The following is a 17,135-nucleotide window of genomic DNA, read 5'->3' as shown; positions in this document are numbered from 1 at the left end:
TATCCTTTTGTGCGTTACTGCCATATTAACGCCATTTACTTCTGTGTGCGTTACTGCCAGTTTAATGCCATATAGTTTTGCGTGCGTTACTGCCAGTTTAACGACATATAGTTCTGTGTGCGTTACTGCCAGTTTAATGCCATATAATTTTACGTGCTTTACTGCCAGTTTAATGCCATATAGTTCTGTGTGCATTACTACCAATTTAACGCCTTATCGTTTTGTGTGCGTTACTGACAATTTAACTCCATATAGCTTTGCGTGCCTTACTGCCAGTTTAACGCCATATCGTTTTGTGCTTTACTGCCATATTAACGCCATTTACTTATGTGTGCGTTACTGCCTGTTTAACGCCATATAGTTTTGTGTGCATTACTACCAGTTTAACGCCATATAGTTCTGTGCGCCACTGTATGTTTGGCACATTTTTTGCAGTATATTATAGTGTATCCATGGAGTGTGTCTGTATAGTGCGAGTACTCAAATTAAAGTGCACCAAACACCTTTTTACCTTGATTAAAGTGCATCTACGTACAGATTTCAACTTCTTCTTTACATTTGCTTATAAGCACCGCCTCCTCCCTCCCAATAATGTCTGGGAGGACAACAAGGAGAGGCAGATGTTCCCATGGCACTGTAAGGGGGCCAGCAACAAATGTGTCCACAGGCAAAGGTGGACATGGTGGTCAGTCATCAGGCAGGGCATCATTTCCTCTGTTTAGTGAATTTGCCTGTGCCATCCAGCCACAGCATGCAGACGAGGTGGCAGACTGGCTTACTAAACATTCCTCATCTTCCTCATCCTCTGTCACGCAAGCAGAGACAAGTGTGCTGTCCCCTGCAGTTGCCAGAGTGGATAAACCTGCCTCCTTGTCCACATCTCTTCCTGCCATAGCCCCAACATCTGCCATTGAGGAGTGAATTGAGTTATTTGACCACAGCGTCAGCCACTTGCTCCTTGATGATGCCCAGCCATTACTGGATTCAGATGTTGATTCTGAGGTTGAGGACGACAGGAACATGAGCCTAGAGAGAGGGAGGAACACTGGTAGAAAAATTGGAATTCATGTTCCCCAAGCCGCAGTTAATTGCCAAGTTGTCTCCAGTGGTAATGATGAAGATGGAGGAGATGGAGATGATGATGATAAGGTCACTGATGCAACTTGGTGCCAGATAGAGCAGAGGAGGTAACTGAAGGTGAGGCTGCACAGCCCCAAGAAGGCCGACATCAAGAAAGAGTAGAGAGTAGCCACCCTATTCCATCACATTCTGCAGCTGTTATCGCCCAGCCCACTCCCCAAAGCTCAGCTGTCTGGGCCTTTTTCAGCACATCTGCCCAGATTGCACTGTTGCTATCTGCAAACTGTGTCTCAGGCACATCAAACCTGGCAAAAACACCAACCATTTGGGTATCACATGCCTAACAAGGCATTTATTGTCCAACCACTCACCCCGTTGGCAAGAACACCTAAAAGCCACACAAAAGGGGCACAAATCTGTCCCTCCTCCTCCTCCTTACCCACTTCAGTCTGCCCCTTTCATTACCTTTCAGCAGCCTCCACTGACAGAGATGATGGTATAGCACAGGGTTTCCCAGGTCCTAGCAGCACATCTGCCAGCAGCACACCACCAGCTGTAGACTGTAGTCGGCTAATTTCTCTGCCCCATCTGCCGCAGCGGAAAAAAAAATACAGTCCCTGCCTCCCTGAATGCAAGCTTGTCAAAGCTGTTGGCTCTCCAACTTTTGCCTTTCAGCCTGGTGGATTCTGCTCCCTACTGTGAATTCGCACAATGTGCTGTACCACAATGGCAGGTTCCCAGTCGCTACTACTTTTCACGTAAGGCCATTCCATCTCTCTACCATCACGTGGAAGGGAATGTTCTGGCATCGATGGGCAAGGCAGTCAGCCATAAAATCCATCTTACTGCTGACACGTGGTCCAGCAAGCATGGGCAGGGATGATATATTTTGTTCACAGAACACTAGGTACTGCTGCTTGCAACTCAAAAGGATGCAGGACAGGGCTCAGTGCTGCAGCTTGTTATGCCCCCACGTCTCCATACAGCTGGTGGTGATGATGCCAGACCTGTGAGCTCTACCCCCCTCCTCCTCCTCCGCCACCTCCATGCCCTCCTCTGCAGAATTGTCCTATGAACATCAGGTACTCCTAAGCGTTCAAAGGGCTATTCTCAGAGTAATGCCCTGTACACACGATCGGACATTTATCGGATATTCCGACAACAAAATCCATCTGATTTTTTCCGACGGATGTTGGCTCAAACTTGTCTTGCATACACACGGTCGCACAAAGTTGTCGGAGTTTCCGAACGTCAAGAACGCGGTGACGTACACCACGTACGACTAGACTATAAAAGGACAGTTCAATACCAAGCACGCCACCCTTTGGGCTCCTTTTGCTAATCTCGTGTTAGTAAAAGTTTCGTGAGTCGCGCTTTTTCAGACTTGTGGTTTTCAGATCGTTTTTCTGCTGTACAGTTTGTGCTTGTGGGTTTATATCTGGTCTTCAGTGTGTGCAGTGAGTTCCCATTGGTTTATTCAGTGTGTTCTTGTCCGCTCGTTACTGATTTTCAGGTCACTCTTCACAGGCCTTGCTGTTCTTCAGTGCTTTCTGTTACTACGTTCTGACCAGCCGACCGTTTTGAAGCCATGTTGCGTGTACATACTCATTGTAGAGTTCGTGCTGTGCGGGGGCTTGGTGTTGGGGTTCTTACTTTGACACAAGCCCAGTCCATGAACAGGGCGAAGAGGAGTTCATGGACCAAGAATTGGTTGCTTCAGCGTGACCAATTCTGTCACATGCCTTTGCTCCGTGAGATCCGTGAGAATAATCTTGATGATTTCAGGAACTTTCTCAGGATGACGGACCCCGCTTTTTACCGTTTGTTGGCTTTGCTGACCCCTTATATCAGCAGGCAGGATACCTGCATGCAGAAAATGTGTGAATCAAGCAGCGCTAGCGACAATGAACCAAATGATAAATATATTACCGCTGCTGTAAAAAAGTACTAATACTTGAAAAATATAAAGCAAAACACATGGTAGAAAATATATAACCACACCATAGATATACTATATATAAAGTGCTCTGTGCAATATTGCTACACATAAATCCATCAATAACATAGGTAGTGAATATTGATATACAGTGCGTGCAATACACAAATCAGCTGCTACTTGCCAATATACCACATATATAAAGTGCACATTTCAATAGATACGCAATCTGTGCTACCCAATTGCTGGTAAAGAAGTGAGATGTATATTGTGTACTAACAAAGTTAGAATAATAAGTGCTGATAAATAATCCTAAATAAATACCATCAGCTGGGCTACTACACAGGGCTCTTAACAACAGCCTCACTGGAAAGCAAACAGCAGCTCTTCACCCTGTGCTGTCAGTCAATCACCATGGATGTTATAAAGTGATGCCTCTGATGTAGATACAGATATGAAATGGCTGATGTTCATAACAGATAGGTCATATACTTGCAGATGTCGACCCCTAAAAACAAAGAGAAAGGCAATATGGTGAAGTATTGCGGAGCTAAAAAGTCACTTGCGCATCAAAGCGCTACTCACAGAATCCACGGTTGCAATCAGGCATGTCATAAAACGTCAGCGATCGCCGCTTGCAGCGTGCATTCCACGGAAACAGGAAGAAGCGTCACTGGTTAGACGTGAGCCGGATGTTTCATCGACGCGTTTCGCCCCTTCCCCAGGGCGTCATCAAAGGACTTAACATCCAACCCACGGATGTTGGAATATATAAGGTGTATGAAAAAAGTGACAGCCAATCAAGGCTAGTGGGAAACAAACACCACCATTTGTCCTGATTCATCATATCCTGTTGCAACACCAAAAACTTTATTGTAAAAAGTAAACAGCATACAATTGGTATACATAAAGACTTAAAATATGTAGACACCTAAGTCTCACATAGATAAAATATATCTCACATCATTAATATAGTTTGTGTAATTGGATAAACAATAAACGTATTATTTGGATAGGAGTATTGGCAAAATCTATTACCAAATACGAAAGTAAAAGAAGATGAGAATTAATAAAAATAAAAATAAAAAATAAAAAAATTATAATAATAAAAAATAAAAAATATAAATGAAAATAGTTTAAATAAAATTAAAAATAAAATAAAAATAAAATAAAAAAATAAATATAAATAATAAAAAGTAAAAATAAAAAAGAAGAAAAATAAGATAAAATACAAAATAAAAAATAAAATATAAAATATAAAATAAAAAATAAAAAATAAAATATAAAATATAAAATAAAAATTAAAATTAAAATTAAAAAATAAATAATAAAAAATAAAATAAATGAAAATAAAAATAAAAGTAAAAATAAAATGAAAAAAATAAATCCATTCAAATTCTACCTTAAACAGTAAATGTATTAACTTAAATGCTACATTACATGAAAACGCAACAACATATGGGAGGGGATAGGTATAACCTCCTCCCTACTACCTCCCAATCTAGAATATACTCCAATCAACAGTATAAAAACAGATGTCTAAAATATCAAAATATAACCATATGAGATAGATATATTAAAACCAATTATAAAATTACCAATTGGATAGGAAACAATTCAGATCTAGCTCAATGTTGAGCCCATTAGGATGCAAAGTATGAAGCCTATGGATCCATTGGCAATCGAGGGTGCCGGGCACGCGCATCAGGTGCCCAGTGACACGGCGGGCGCGCACGATTGCCTCCTGCGGCTCGCGCCCCCTGGTGGGCAGGGAAGGCGAGGGCATCATATGACGTCCTCCCAGCAGGAGAGCCACGCAGCCTGGCCGTCATATGACAGCCTGCGGGCGGCAAACGGTTAATTACTGGCTGGCCAGAGCCAGAAGAGTGGTGGAGAATACGTTTGGAATAATGGCCAGCTGGTTCCGCCTATTTCTTACACCGATACACATGGTGGAATATAAACCCGATCACATCATCCTGTCTTGCTGTGTTCTCCACAACTTTTTAAGGAGAAATTCTTTCAACTATGCTGCCTCAGTTGGGCCTGAGGCCGGAATTCAGATTGAACCAACCCTGACGGCGCTTGAAACTGGCCGTCCTGGCTTGCCCCCCAGAGTGCCCGCGAGGTCCGTATAAGAAACATGGAATACTTTGCGGGTAGGGGGGGCCATCGATATGCCAGACAATGTCTGAGACATTTTTTGAATAAAAATATATTTGAAACTGAACAAATATTTGCTTTGATTTACTGCTTGGCTTTCTTTTAGCTGTCTCCTCGGTTATCTTTTATTAATGCTATATTTTTTTGGCCTTTTTCTTCAACAGTGCAAACGAAATTTCTTGACACATGAGGTGACAATCTCGTCTTCGGCTAACTATTATTATTATGTTGTGGGTCTGCTATACACACACCTTGTTTTTGTGGTTAATGTATGTAATGCATTATCATGAAAATGGCATGATTGTGTAAAATTAGAAAGCACTGTTGGGTGTTATTTACTAAAGGTAAATACACTTTGCACTTGAGACTGCACTGAAACTGCACTTGTAGTGCAAAGTGGATTTGCCTTTTGTAAATAACCCCCATTGTCACTGAAAACACCAACTTTACTCCAAAAATGCTTTTCAGCATTGAAAGAAGAAGCCACACATTGTTGATTATCAATCTTTTTAATCAAAGCACAATCACATGTGCGTTTATAAAAGGGTTTTTGAACAAACCAACATGTTTGCTGTATAACATTTTTTTAGGTCACATTAAATAGAAATCGCTTTTTAAGGTAAAACAGGCATGTTTAACCGGTTCAATACAGGGCATTTTCACCCCCTTCCCAGACCAATTTTTAGTTTTCAGCGCTGTCGCACTTTCCCCACAAATCACCTCTGCGGTTTTTATTTTTTGCTCTATAAACAAAAGAAGAGCGACAATTTTGAAAAAAACACAATATTTTTTACTTTTTGCTATAATAAATATCCCAATTTTTAAAAAAAAAACAAATTTTTTCCTCAGTTTCGGCCGATACGTATTCTTCTACATATTTTTGGTAAAAAAAATTGCAATAAGCGTATATTGATTGGTTTGCGCAAAAGTTATAGCGTCTACAAAATACGGGATAGATTTATGGCATTTTTTAAAAAAAAAATATTTATTTATTTTTTTTACTAGTAATAGCGGCGATCGCGATTTTTTTTCGTGACTGCGACATTATGGCGGACACATCGGACACTTTTGACACATTTTTGGGACCATTCACATTTATACAGCGATCAATGCTATAAAATTGCATTGATTACTGTGTAAATGTGACAGGCAGTGAAGGGGTTAACCACTAGGGGGCGGGGAGGGGTTAATTGTGTTTCCTAGGGAATGCTTCTAACTGTAGGGGGAGGGGACGCACAAGGGGAGGAGACCGATCAGTGTTCCTCCGTTCTGGGAACACAGATCGCTCTCCTCTCACCTGACAGGCTATGGATCTGTGTGTTTACACACACAGATCCACGGTCCGGCCCGGTTAACGGGCAATCGCGGCCGCCGGGCACACGCACCGGGTCCCGAGCGACACAGCGCGCGCGCGCGCCCCCTAGGCAGCCGGGAACCCGAGGCCGTCATATGACGTCCACCCAGGATGGGAGATCCCATCCCAGGACGTCATATGTCTATAGGCCGGTATTGAAGTGGTTAAAACCATAAAAAAATACACAACTTTTATAAAGTGAAGGCAATATCAGACATGAGTATGTACAAACTGGGTTTGATATTGCGTTCAGCAGATGGGGTGAAGTCACCTCTGTAAAAGCCAAATTTAGAAGATGCACACAAATTGCCTAATGTCAACATGTGCTAGCTGCCATCATGGGGGATCAATGGACGTGTTTTGTGGGTGCAACCCCTTCCTCTCAGCTACTTTATTATCGAGGAAGGGGTTGCACCCACAAAACGCATACATTGATCTCCCGTGATGGCACATAGCACATGTTGACACACTGTGTGCATCTTTTAAATTTGGCTTTTAACATACGTAAAAAAATGTAGTCATAAAGAAAAAAAAACAAAAGGAATTTAGGGATTTCTGGGTGTTTTAGAGTCTCCCTAAAACATCAATGATATTCTTCATTTTGTTTTGAACATCATTGATGTTTTGCTTTATGTTTTCTAAATCTCGATTACACCCCATTATCTCCCTGATTAGGATCTGGGCACTTTCACTGGTGAAATGACATTCCTCTTCCACAACATCCCGATCACCTACAAAAAAAAACAAAAAAAAAAAAACATGTATTATAAATATGCAGGCCTCCATCTCTTACCTGAGGCTGTGGTCCCAGACACTCACCTGTTGTGGTGACAATTTCTACAACGTTTCCCTCCTCCTCCTCTGGTTGGGTTTGGGGGATTTCCCCTTCTTCCTGAGGTGGGAGGTCCCTGGTCTCCTCTGATGAGTGGTGTCCTCCAAGTCTTTTCTCCCCTATGTGAACAAAAATAGGTATACTTAGCACACAGATATTTGATGGCAGAAATAGGAGTATGAAACATTGCTTGGAAGTGGGGTACGATTGTCCTGTTTTGGCAGAGTTCCAAGCTGAAGAATTTTTTTTGTCCTTTGTAAATCTTGAATACTTACCTGTGCTGCTGAGTGTCCTCTCCTTACACAGAATCTAGTTTGCATTTCATTCTAGTTACAAACCCATCTAGACAATAAACTTTTTTAATAGAAGTAGGCCAGAAAACGGGAATTGAACTGCATCTGGCCAAAACATCGTATTTTAGTGGCCAAACTAACAATGTTTCCTACGAACGATTAATGTGCCCATGGACATGAAAGTTGCCATTTTAAACTGTACAACAGTAAAGAAAAGCACATGGAGCAGCACGAAGGTAATGAAAATAAAGAATAGGAACACAGGACAACTACTTACTTTTTTGCAGCACTCTCCTGATCCTTCTATACTGATCGTGCTCCCTTAATTTGAGGTCCGACCACCGTTTCCTCAGTTGATTCCTGGATTGTCGTACACCAAAATTCCTGTGCAGACTCTTCACAACTTTAGCCATGATCTTGGCCTTTCTGACATTTGGGTTGGGGTAATGTCTATACTTCCTGTCATAGTCGGCCCTTTTCAATATGTCCACCATCTCCACCATCTCTACAAAAGCCATATTTGAGACCTTAAATCTCCTCCGGGATCGTGACGTCTCTGGCTCCGGGCTTTTCTCCTCCTCCTCGTTGCTGGAATTATCACGCACCTGTTGTCTCTCCACCATGTGCTCTCCCCCACTGCGCCGAAAGAGAAGGGGCGGGGAATAGACTAGAAAGAACGTCAGGGGCGGGCAGAGTTTCACGCATGCACAGTGTATATAAAGCGTAACACGCCTGCGTCGTACGTACAATCTGTGAGCGGAGGAAGGAGTATCGGAAGCGCCGATCGTCGAAGGTACCATTTTAACTTGGGCCTACACTGCTTATAAATTGAGGCCTATATTGGGACAAGATTAGGAGAGTTTAGCCTGACATTAGAGTTTGTCTTGTGTTGTGTCTTGCAGAGAAAATGGATCTAGTCAATGATCGTGACTTTATGCCAATATTCATTGATATGTTCAGGAAGCTACCCTGTCTGTGGCAGGTAAACCACCCCGATTATAAGAATCAAACAAAGAGGAAGGCAGCGCTGGATCAATTGGTGGAATTTGTGAAGCCGGTGATCCCCACGGCAGACATCCCCTATTTGAAGGCCCTAATTGATGGCCTGAGGAGCACTTATCTTAGGGAGCACAAGAAGGTCCAGGATTTCAAGAGATCAGGAGCTGCAGCAGATGACATTTATGTACCCAGGCTGTGGTACTATGACAGACTGCATTTTCCGGCAGGCCAGACTAAACCCAGGCCAGCACTCTCCAGTCTTCATTTCACACTTCCTCCCCAACCCAGCTGAGGCTTCAGGCGCCCTACCTGGGCCTTCCAGCCAGCAACATGTAGAGGAGCCCAGCTTGAGCCAGGTATAGCATTCTTCTAAATATTTCTGGTTGTCAAATTAATGATGTTAAATATATGTTAGTTTTGATAACTGATTTCACAAAGTGTTTTACATATCAATAGACAGTAGTGGCCACAAATGATTGTGACAAGAATGAAAAATGCTGGGGTCAGAATGATAGTCTTTTCTATTTATTAACATTCAATTTGCCATAGACATGAGCTGAAAATTGTGTGTGATTGAAGAACCAAAAACTAAAATGATGTCCCTTTTTCATACACAGGACAGTCTCAGCCAGGAGGTGGCGGGGGTAAGTGGCAGCCAGGAGGTGGCCGGGCCAAGTAGCCTGCCTGATACCCAGGTCCCTTCCCTCCGCCTTCCACAAAACAGTGTCAGGAAGAGGAGTAACGTGAAGGAGGCAGCAATTGGCCTATTTTTTCTATGTAATAGAAAAAAATAGAAAAAAAGCATGACAGGACCTCTTAAATATGAGATCTGTGGTCAAAATGCAATATAAAAAAAAATAAACAAATAAGTTGTCATTTATAAAAATGAAAAAAAAAAATGACCCTTTAAGAGCTATGGGCGGAAGTGACGTTTTGACGTTGCTTCCGCCCCGCAAATGATATGGAGACGGGTGGGGGCCATCTTCCCCCTCACTTGTCTCCATGTCAGGCCACAGGAAGAATCTGCCGCAGAAACCGCTTTTATCTTAAACCGGACCGCTCACTGAAGAAGAGGATACCGGAGTTATGGCAACTTGCTGCTGCCATAACAACGATATTCCTCTTCAAACAGCCGACTTAAAACGACGGTGGGCGGTCCGGAAGTGGTTACCACCGAAAGACCAATTTTTCAATTCTTGCTTTCATCAAGAGTACCTCTATAGCAGGGGTCTCAAACTGGTGGCCCTCCAGCTGTTGCAAAACTACAAGTCCCATCATGCCTCTGCGTGTGGGAGTCGTGCTTGTCACTGTCAGCGTTACAATGCGTCATGGGACTTGTAGTTTTGCAACATCTAGAGGGCCGCCAGTTTGAGACCCCTGCTCTATAGGGTTACGGTGGGACCCATTTTTCAATACCTGTTTGACAGGTGCATATCATTGCAATTTATTACAGCAAGGCCAATTCTTTCTTTCATCAAGAGTACCTCTATAGGGTTACGATGGGAAGGCACCACTGACACCCAAAGACCAATTTATATGCACTCGTTACTTCTATCCAAAGTCAAAGTGACACCAGAATGTATCCAAAAAATCTCTAATCTTGATCCCTGTGCACTACATTGTAGCCTCATCATACACACTGGCTCCCCAGCTGTCGCTGAGCAAAATAAAGGCAGCTTGCAGGTAAAATTTCATTTTTTTTGGCTTTATAAATGCAATTATTGCTGCAGCAGATTCTAGACATGGTACAGATCATGGTACAGATCTGCCAGTTTACAGGTATACTAAGGGGACCCCCCCAGGCACTATACTGGAAGGAATTTTTCATTTTTATGCTTTCACTTTAAAAATCAAAAAATCACTGTGAAAATGACGTTTTTCACAAACTTTTTTTTGTTATTGACACATGTCCCCCAGGGCAGGACTCGGACCCCTTTAACCAATGTATGCCTAATTACTTGCATATAATCCTTCAAAATGGGCAGTTTTGATTTTTGACGTTCGGGTCCCATTGACTTTAATGGGGTTCGTTATTCAGGTCGGAACTTTCGCAGAAAGTTCTGGTGCGAACTGAACATGGGTCCATTCGGCCCATCCCTACTGATAACCGACTTCTGTGAAAAGGAACATCTACACTGGGAATCAGGGCACTGATTATCAGTGTCCTGATTATCAGCGCAGTCCCAACAGTGCCCACCAGTGCTACCAATCAGTGCCCATCAATGCCTCCTCATCAGTGTCACCCATTAGTGCCGCCTACCAGTGCAACCTACCAGTGCAGCCTATCAGTGTCCATTAATGCCCATCAGTGCTGCCTGATCAGTGCAGCCTATCAGTGCCCATCAGTGCAGCCTCATCAGCGCACATCAGTGAAGGAGAAAAATTTTTAATTTCTGTCTTTTTTCATTTATTTAGCAAAGCTTAAAGCGGAAGTAAACTCATCCATGAAACAGTTTAATGCCCGGCATGTGCCGGAAATGTAACACTCCCATTGGTTGTGCTCTCAACCAAACTGTAAAACCATCCAATGGCTGGTGTCATAATGGATCACATGTGCAGCACTATGGCAGTGGTAGATTAAACAGAGGCAAAGATGGCGGCTTCCTTGGCTGAAAATGATAGGGGGGTTTACTTACACTTTAAAAAAACCCAATGGTGATTGAATACCACTAAAAGAAAGCTCTATTTGTGTGAAAAAAAAATGATAAAAATGTTGTTTGGGTACAGTGTTGAATGGCCGCACAATTGTCATTCAAAGTACGACAGCGCTGAAAGCTGAAACTTGGCCCAGACAAGAAGGGGTAAAAGTGCCCAATAGGCAAATGGTTAAGCCTGGTACACATTAATAGTTTTTTTCCTTCAACACAGCAGGCTGAACGAAAAAAAACGGAAGTGCTTGGGATGAGTTGCTGTATTAACTATCCGATGTTAGTACATAAATCTCCTTAGCTGAGCTATTGTGTTCTGACAGGGAGACGCCCCCCCTGCCAAAACAGGGGGGTCAGTGCACTGGTCAGGTGCCGATCGGCAGACCAAACAGCCGGTTTCTGTTGGACCGGTTTTCTATTAAACCAGCCCATGCCACCCGATATTTGGCCCCTGTGTTTATTGAAATAGATGTTTAAACATTTATTAAAAAAAGACAATTGGCAACTCACATAAAATACATTGAATAGTGCTTATCGAAAAGGTTCTCGAAAAGGGATCCCAGTCTGGGAGGTCATCAAAAGAACTGCAACAATAGATACTATTATGCCACGTACACACGGTCGGACCTTCCAACGGGAAATGTTCGATGGGAGCTTGTTGTGGGAAATTCCGACCGTGTGTAGGCTCCATCGGACATTTTCCGTCGGAATTTCCGACAAACAAAATTTGAGATCTGGATCTCAAATTTTCCGACAACAAAATTTGTTGTCGGAAGTGCCGATCGTGTGTACACAATTCCGATGCACAAAGTTCTACACATGCTCAGAATCAAGCAGAAGAGCCGCACTGGCTATTGAACTTCATTTTTCTCGGCTCGTCGTACGTGTTTACGTCACCGCGTTCTTGACGTTCGGAATTTTCCGACAACATTTGTGTGTATGCAAGACAAGTTTGAGCCGTCATCCGTCAGAGAAAAACATGGATTTTGTTGTCGGAATGTGCGATCATGTGTGAGCGGCATTACCGTGCCTTGAAAAAGTATTCATACCCCATTTTGTCATGTTTCAACCAAAAAATTAAATGTATTTTATTGGAATTTTATGTGATAGATCAACACAAAGTGGCACATAATTGTGAAGTGAAAGGAAAATTATAAACGGTTTTCAAAATCTTTTACAAATAAATATCTGAAAAGTGTTGTGTGGTGTGCATTCGTATTTAGCCCCCTTTACTCTGACACCCCTAACTAAAATCTAGTGGAAACAATTGCCTTCATAAGTCACCAAATTAGTAAATAGAGTCCAACTGTGTGTCATTTAATCTCAGTATAAATACAGCTGTTCTGTGAAGCCCTCAGTGGTTTGTTAGAAATCTTAGTGGACAAACAGCATCATGAAGGCCAAGGAACACACCAGACAGACACCAGATAAAGTTGTGGAAAAGTTTAAAGCAGGGTTAGCTTATTAAAAAAATATCCCAAGCCTTGAACATCTCACAGAGTACTGTTCAATCCATCATCCGAAAATGGAAAGATTATGGCACAACTGCAAACCTACCAAGACATGGCCGTCCACCTAAACTGACAGTCCGGACAGGGAGAGCATTAATCAGAGAAGCAGCCAAGAGGCCCATGGTAACTCTGGAGGAGTTGCAAAGATCCACAGCCCAGATGGGAAAATCTGTCCACAGGACAACTATTAGTCGTGCTCTCCACAAATCTGGCCCTTATGGAAGAGTGACAAAAAGAAAGCCATTGTTGAAAGAAAGCCATAAGAAGTCCCATTTACAGTTTGCGAGAAGCCATGTGGGGGACACAGCAAACGTACAGAAGGTACTCTGGGCAGATGAGACCAAAATTGAACTTTTTGGTCTAAAAGCAAAACGCTATGTGTATCGGAAAACTAACACTGCACATCACCCTGAACACACCATTCCCACAGTGAAACATAGTGGTGGCAGGGCCGTCTTAATTATTGACTGGACCCTCGGCAAACATTTTCTTGGGCCCCCTCTTCCATGCAATTTTGCTATCCACCTGCTCTGAGACATACAATAAATAGCAGCTAGTTCAAAATCAGTTTACTGAATCAAATCAGGCAGCGATTGAGATTGGTTGCCAGAGGTTACAGTGTATCATTACTTCTCAATGACTGGCTGGTAGAGGTTACAGCACACATTATAACTCACTGTTTCTTTTCTAGAGTAGGGATGAGCCAAACACCCCCCCGGTTCGGTTCGCAGCAGAACATGCGAACAGGCAGATCTGATCTCCTGAATGTCTCCCACTGAGTACAGGATGGGGACAAGGGAGATGCAGGTGCCCGGAGTGCAATGAGGATGCCGACTAGGAATGAGCCGAACACCCCCCTGTTCGGTTCGCACCAGAACTTGCGAACAGGCAAAAAAATTGTTCGAACACGCAAACACCGTTAAAGTCTATGGGACACGAACATGAATAATCAAAAGTGCTAATTTTAAAGGCTTATATGCAAGTTATTGTCATAAAAAGTGTTTGGGGACCTGGGTCCTGCCCCAGGGGACATGTATCAATGCAAAAAAAGTTTTAAAAACGGCCGTTTTTTCAGGAGCAGTGATTTTAATAATGCTTAAAGTGAAATATTCCTTTAAATTTCATACCTGGGGGGTGTCTATAGTATGCCTGTAAAGTGGCGCATATTTCCCGTGTTTACAACAGTTCCTGCACAAAATTACGTTTCTAAAGTTAAAAAAGTAATTTAAAAGTACTCGTGGCTATAATGAATTGTTGGTCCTGGCAATACACATAAAAGTCCTTGAAGAAAACGACATGGGATTCCACAGTCCATTACCAGGCCCTTTGGGTCTGGTATGAATATTAAGGGGAACCCCGAACCAAAATGTATTTAAAAATGGCATGGGGGTCCCCCCAAAAATCCATACCAGACCCTTATCCGAGGATGCAACCTGGCAGGCCACAGGAAAAGAGGGGGGATGAGAGCGTGCCCCCCCTCCTGACCCGTACCAGGTCACATGCCCTCAACATGGGGAGAGTGCTTTGGGGTAGGCCCCCAAAGCACCGTGTCCCCATGTTGATGGGGACAAGGGCCTCATCCCCACAACCCTTGCCCGGTGGTTGTGGGGGTGTGCTGGTGGGTGGCTTATCGGAATCTGGAAGCCCCCTTTAACAAGGGGACCCCCAGATCCCAGCCTCCCCCGTGTGAAATGGTATTGGGGTACAAATGTACCCCTACCATTTCACAAAAAAAGTGTGAAAATGGTCAAAATGACATGACACGACTTGGGACAATTCCTTAATTAAAAAATAAAAAATAAAAATGCCCCACAAAGTCTTTTTCTTCTTCTCTTGCTCTGCCAACGGACCGAAAAAGAAAAAAAATGAGACCGACCCGCCTCCATGGGAGACTCCCGCTGTATGATGCGTCTTTGCTTTGACAGTTCTTTTATAACTGAGGACGGGACCACACCCTGGTGTTCCTGGGTGACCCCGCCCCCCTCTGACACACAGCACAGGACTTCCCTATGGCTTCCTCGTAGCGTCAGAGGGGGTAGGGCCATCTGGTTATGTTAATTTTTTTTTTTTTAATTTTGGTTCAGGGTTCCCCTTAATATTCATACCAGACCCAAAGGGCCTGGTAATGGACTGTGGGGGAATCCCATGCAGTTTTTTTCGATGACTTTTATGTGTATTGCTGGAACCGACAATTCATTATAGCCGACTTTAAATGACTTTTTTTCCTTTAGAAATGTCATTTTGTGCAGGGACTGTTGTAAACATGGGAAACATGCTCCACTTTACAGGCATACTATAGACACCCCCCAGGTACGAAATTTACAGGAATATTTCACTTTTATTGTTTCACTTTAAGCATTATTAAAATCACTGCTCTCGAAAAAAGGGCCGTTTTTAAAACTTTTTTTTGCATTGATATATGTCCCCTGGGGCAGGACCCAGGTCCCTAAACACTTTTTATGACAATACCATGCATATAAGCCTTAAAAATGTGCACTTTTGATTTCTCCCATAGACTTTTAAAGGGTGTTCCATGGCTTTCTAATTTGCCGCAAACACCCCAAATTGTTCGCTATTCGGTGAACAGGCGAACACCCGATGTTCAAGTCGAACTTACGTTCGACTCGAACATCGGGCTCATCCCTATTCTAGAGGTTACAACACATGACTTCTGCTTGTTGATTGGTTGCTAGAGATTACTGTACATCAATACTGCTCACTGATTGATTGCTAAAGGTTACTGGACATCTATACCACTCACAAATTGGTTTCTAGAGGTTACTGCACATGATTGCTTCTCACTGATTGGTTCCTAGAGGTTATTTCATATCCTTACCACTCAATGATTGGTTGCAAGAGGTTAGTGCACAGCATTACTGCTCACTGATTGGTTGCTAAAGGTTACAGCACATCATCTCCTCACTGCCTGCACACCATGCACTGGGGAGGTGAGGGGACCCATCAATAGACAGAAAACTCCTAGGAATCCTAGGACTCCTGGGATCAGTGGCAATGCTGGGAGGGGGGGTGATCAGTGGCAATGCTGGAGTGTTGATAGGATCAGTGGCAGTGGTGGGGGGATGGGATTAGTTAGGAGTCAGTAAACTGTGGCAAATTCCGAATCATGTAGAGCAAAGCTGGAAATCTTTGGCAAGTATAGTGGGGGATTCTACCAATGTAATGGGGAATTTATAATGACCACCAATGTGAGGGGGGGATTTGCACTGACCACCATGTAACGGGGGATTTTACGCCACCCAACAATAGAAAAGTGGATTTCTACACTGACACCAATGTAATAAGAGCATTTACACCAGCCACCAGTGTAAGGGGGAATATACAATGACCTTCATGTAAGGGGGAATTTACACTGACAACCATTGTCAAGGAGATTTGTACAAATCACCAATGTAAGGTGACACATCTACACCGACCACCAATGTTAGGGGGATCCACACTGAGCACCAATGTAAAGGGGGCTTTACAATGACCACCAGTGTAAGGACAATTCTGCACTTACCACCAATGTAAAGGGAAATGTACACTGATCACCAATGTTATGAAGAATTTACACTGACAACCAATGTAATGGGGGATTTTACATCAACAGCCAATAAGGGGGGATTTCTACTCTGGCCACCAATGTAAAGGGAACTTACAATTACCACCAATTTAAAGGGGGCTTCTACATGGACCACCAATGTCAGGGAGAATTCGAAACAGATCACAAATGCAAGTTTGGATTTTTTTAACGATTACCAATATAAAGCGGAGTTTCTACACTGGCTACCAATGTAATGGGGATTTACACTGACCACTAATGTAATAGGAGCATTCAAAGTAACCACCAATGTAAAGAGGGATTTACACTGGCCACTAGTGTGAATAAAAGGATTGTACACCAAGCCCCAACGTAATAGGAAGATTTAGAAACACAGAAACATGTTGCCCTTTAGCAGATACACAGCAGTGCCATTGGCTTACCTTTGCAGAACACGCTGATGGTAGGCTTAATGACTATAGTGGTAGGCAGGACTTTCAAGCATGCTCCTTTACCTCCCCAGTGGACAGCATTCAGCAGAAGTGATGGGAGGTATGACCTCAGGGGGACATGATATACATATGAATGCGCCTCTATTTACATATCAATGCCGCGGTCCTTGACTATTTACATTTTAATGCGCCTCTATTTACATATCAATGCAGGTTATTTACATGTAAACACAGGGTCTACAGGTGAGTCATCTATATATGGCAATAGGGCAGAGCTGGGCAGCAGCAACAGAACTTTACACTGAGATTCCAGGACCAAGCACAGG

The 17,135-nt window shown here is 43.1% G+C and overlaps 1 long non-coding RNA gene across 1 annotated transcript in view; it reads right to left on the bottom strand.

The window, feature by feature from the left end:
- LOC141110620 (uncharacterized) overlaps window positions 1–17,135 on the bottom strand; it is a 69,195-nt gene that overhangs the window by 26,876 nt on the left and 25,184 nt on the right. The gene's annotated exons all lie outside the window — the stretch shown is intronic.

This window comes from Aquarana catesbeiana, linkage group LG10 (genome assembly GCF_042186555.1).
Source record: "Aquarana catesbeiana isolate 2022-GZ linkage group LG10, ASM4218655v1, whole genome shotgun sequence".
Taxonomy (NCBI): domain Eukaryota; kingdom Metazoa; phylum Chordata; class Amphibia; order Anura; family Ranidae; genus Aquarana; species Aquarana catesbeiana.
Note: the sequence above shows the minus strand (reverse complement) of the source record. Positions and strands in the feature narration are given on the sequence as shown.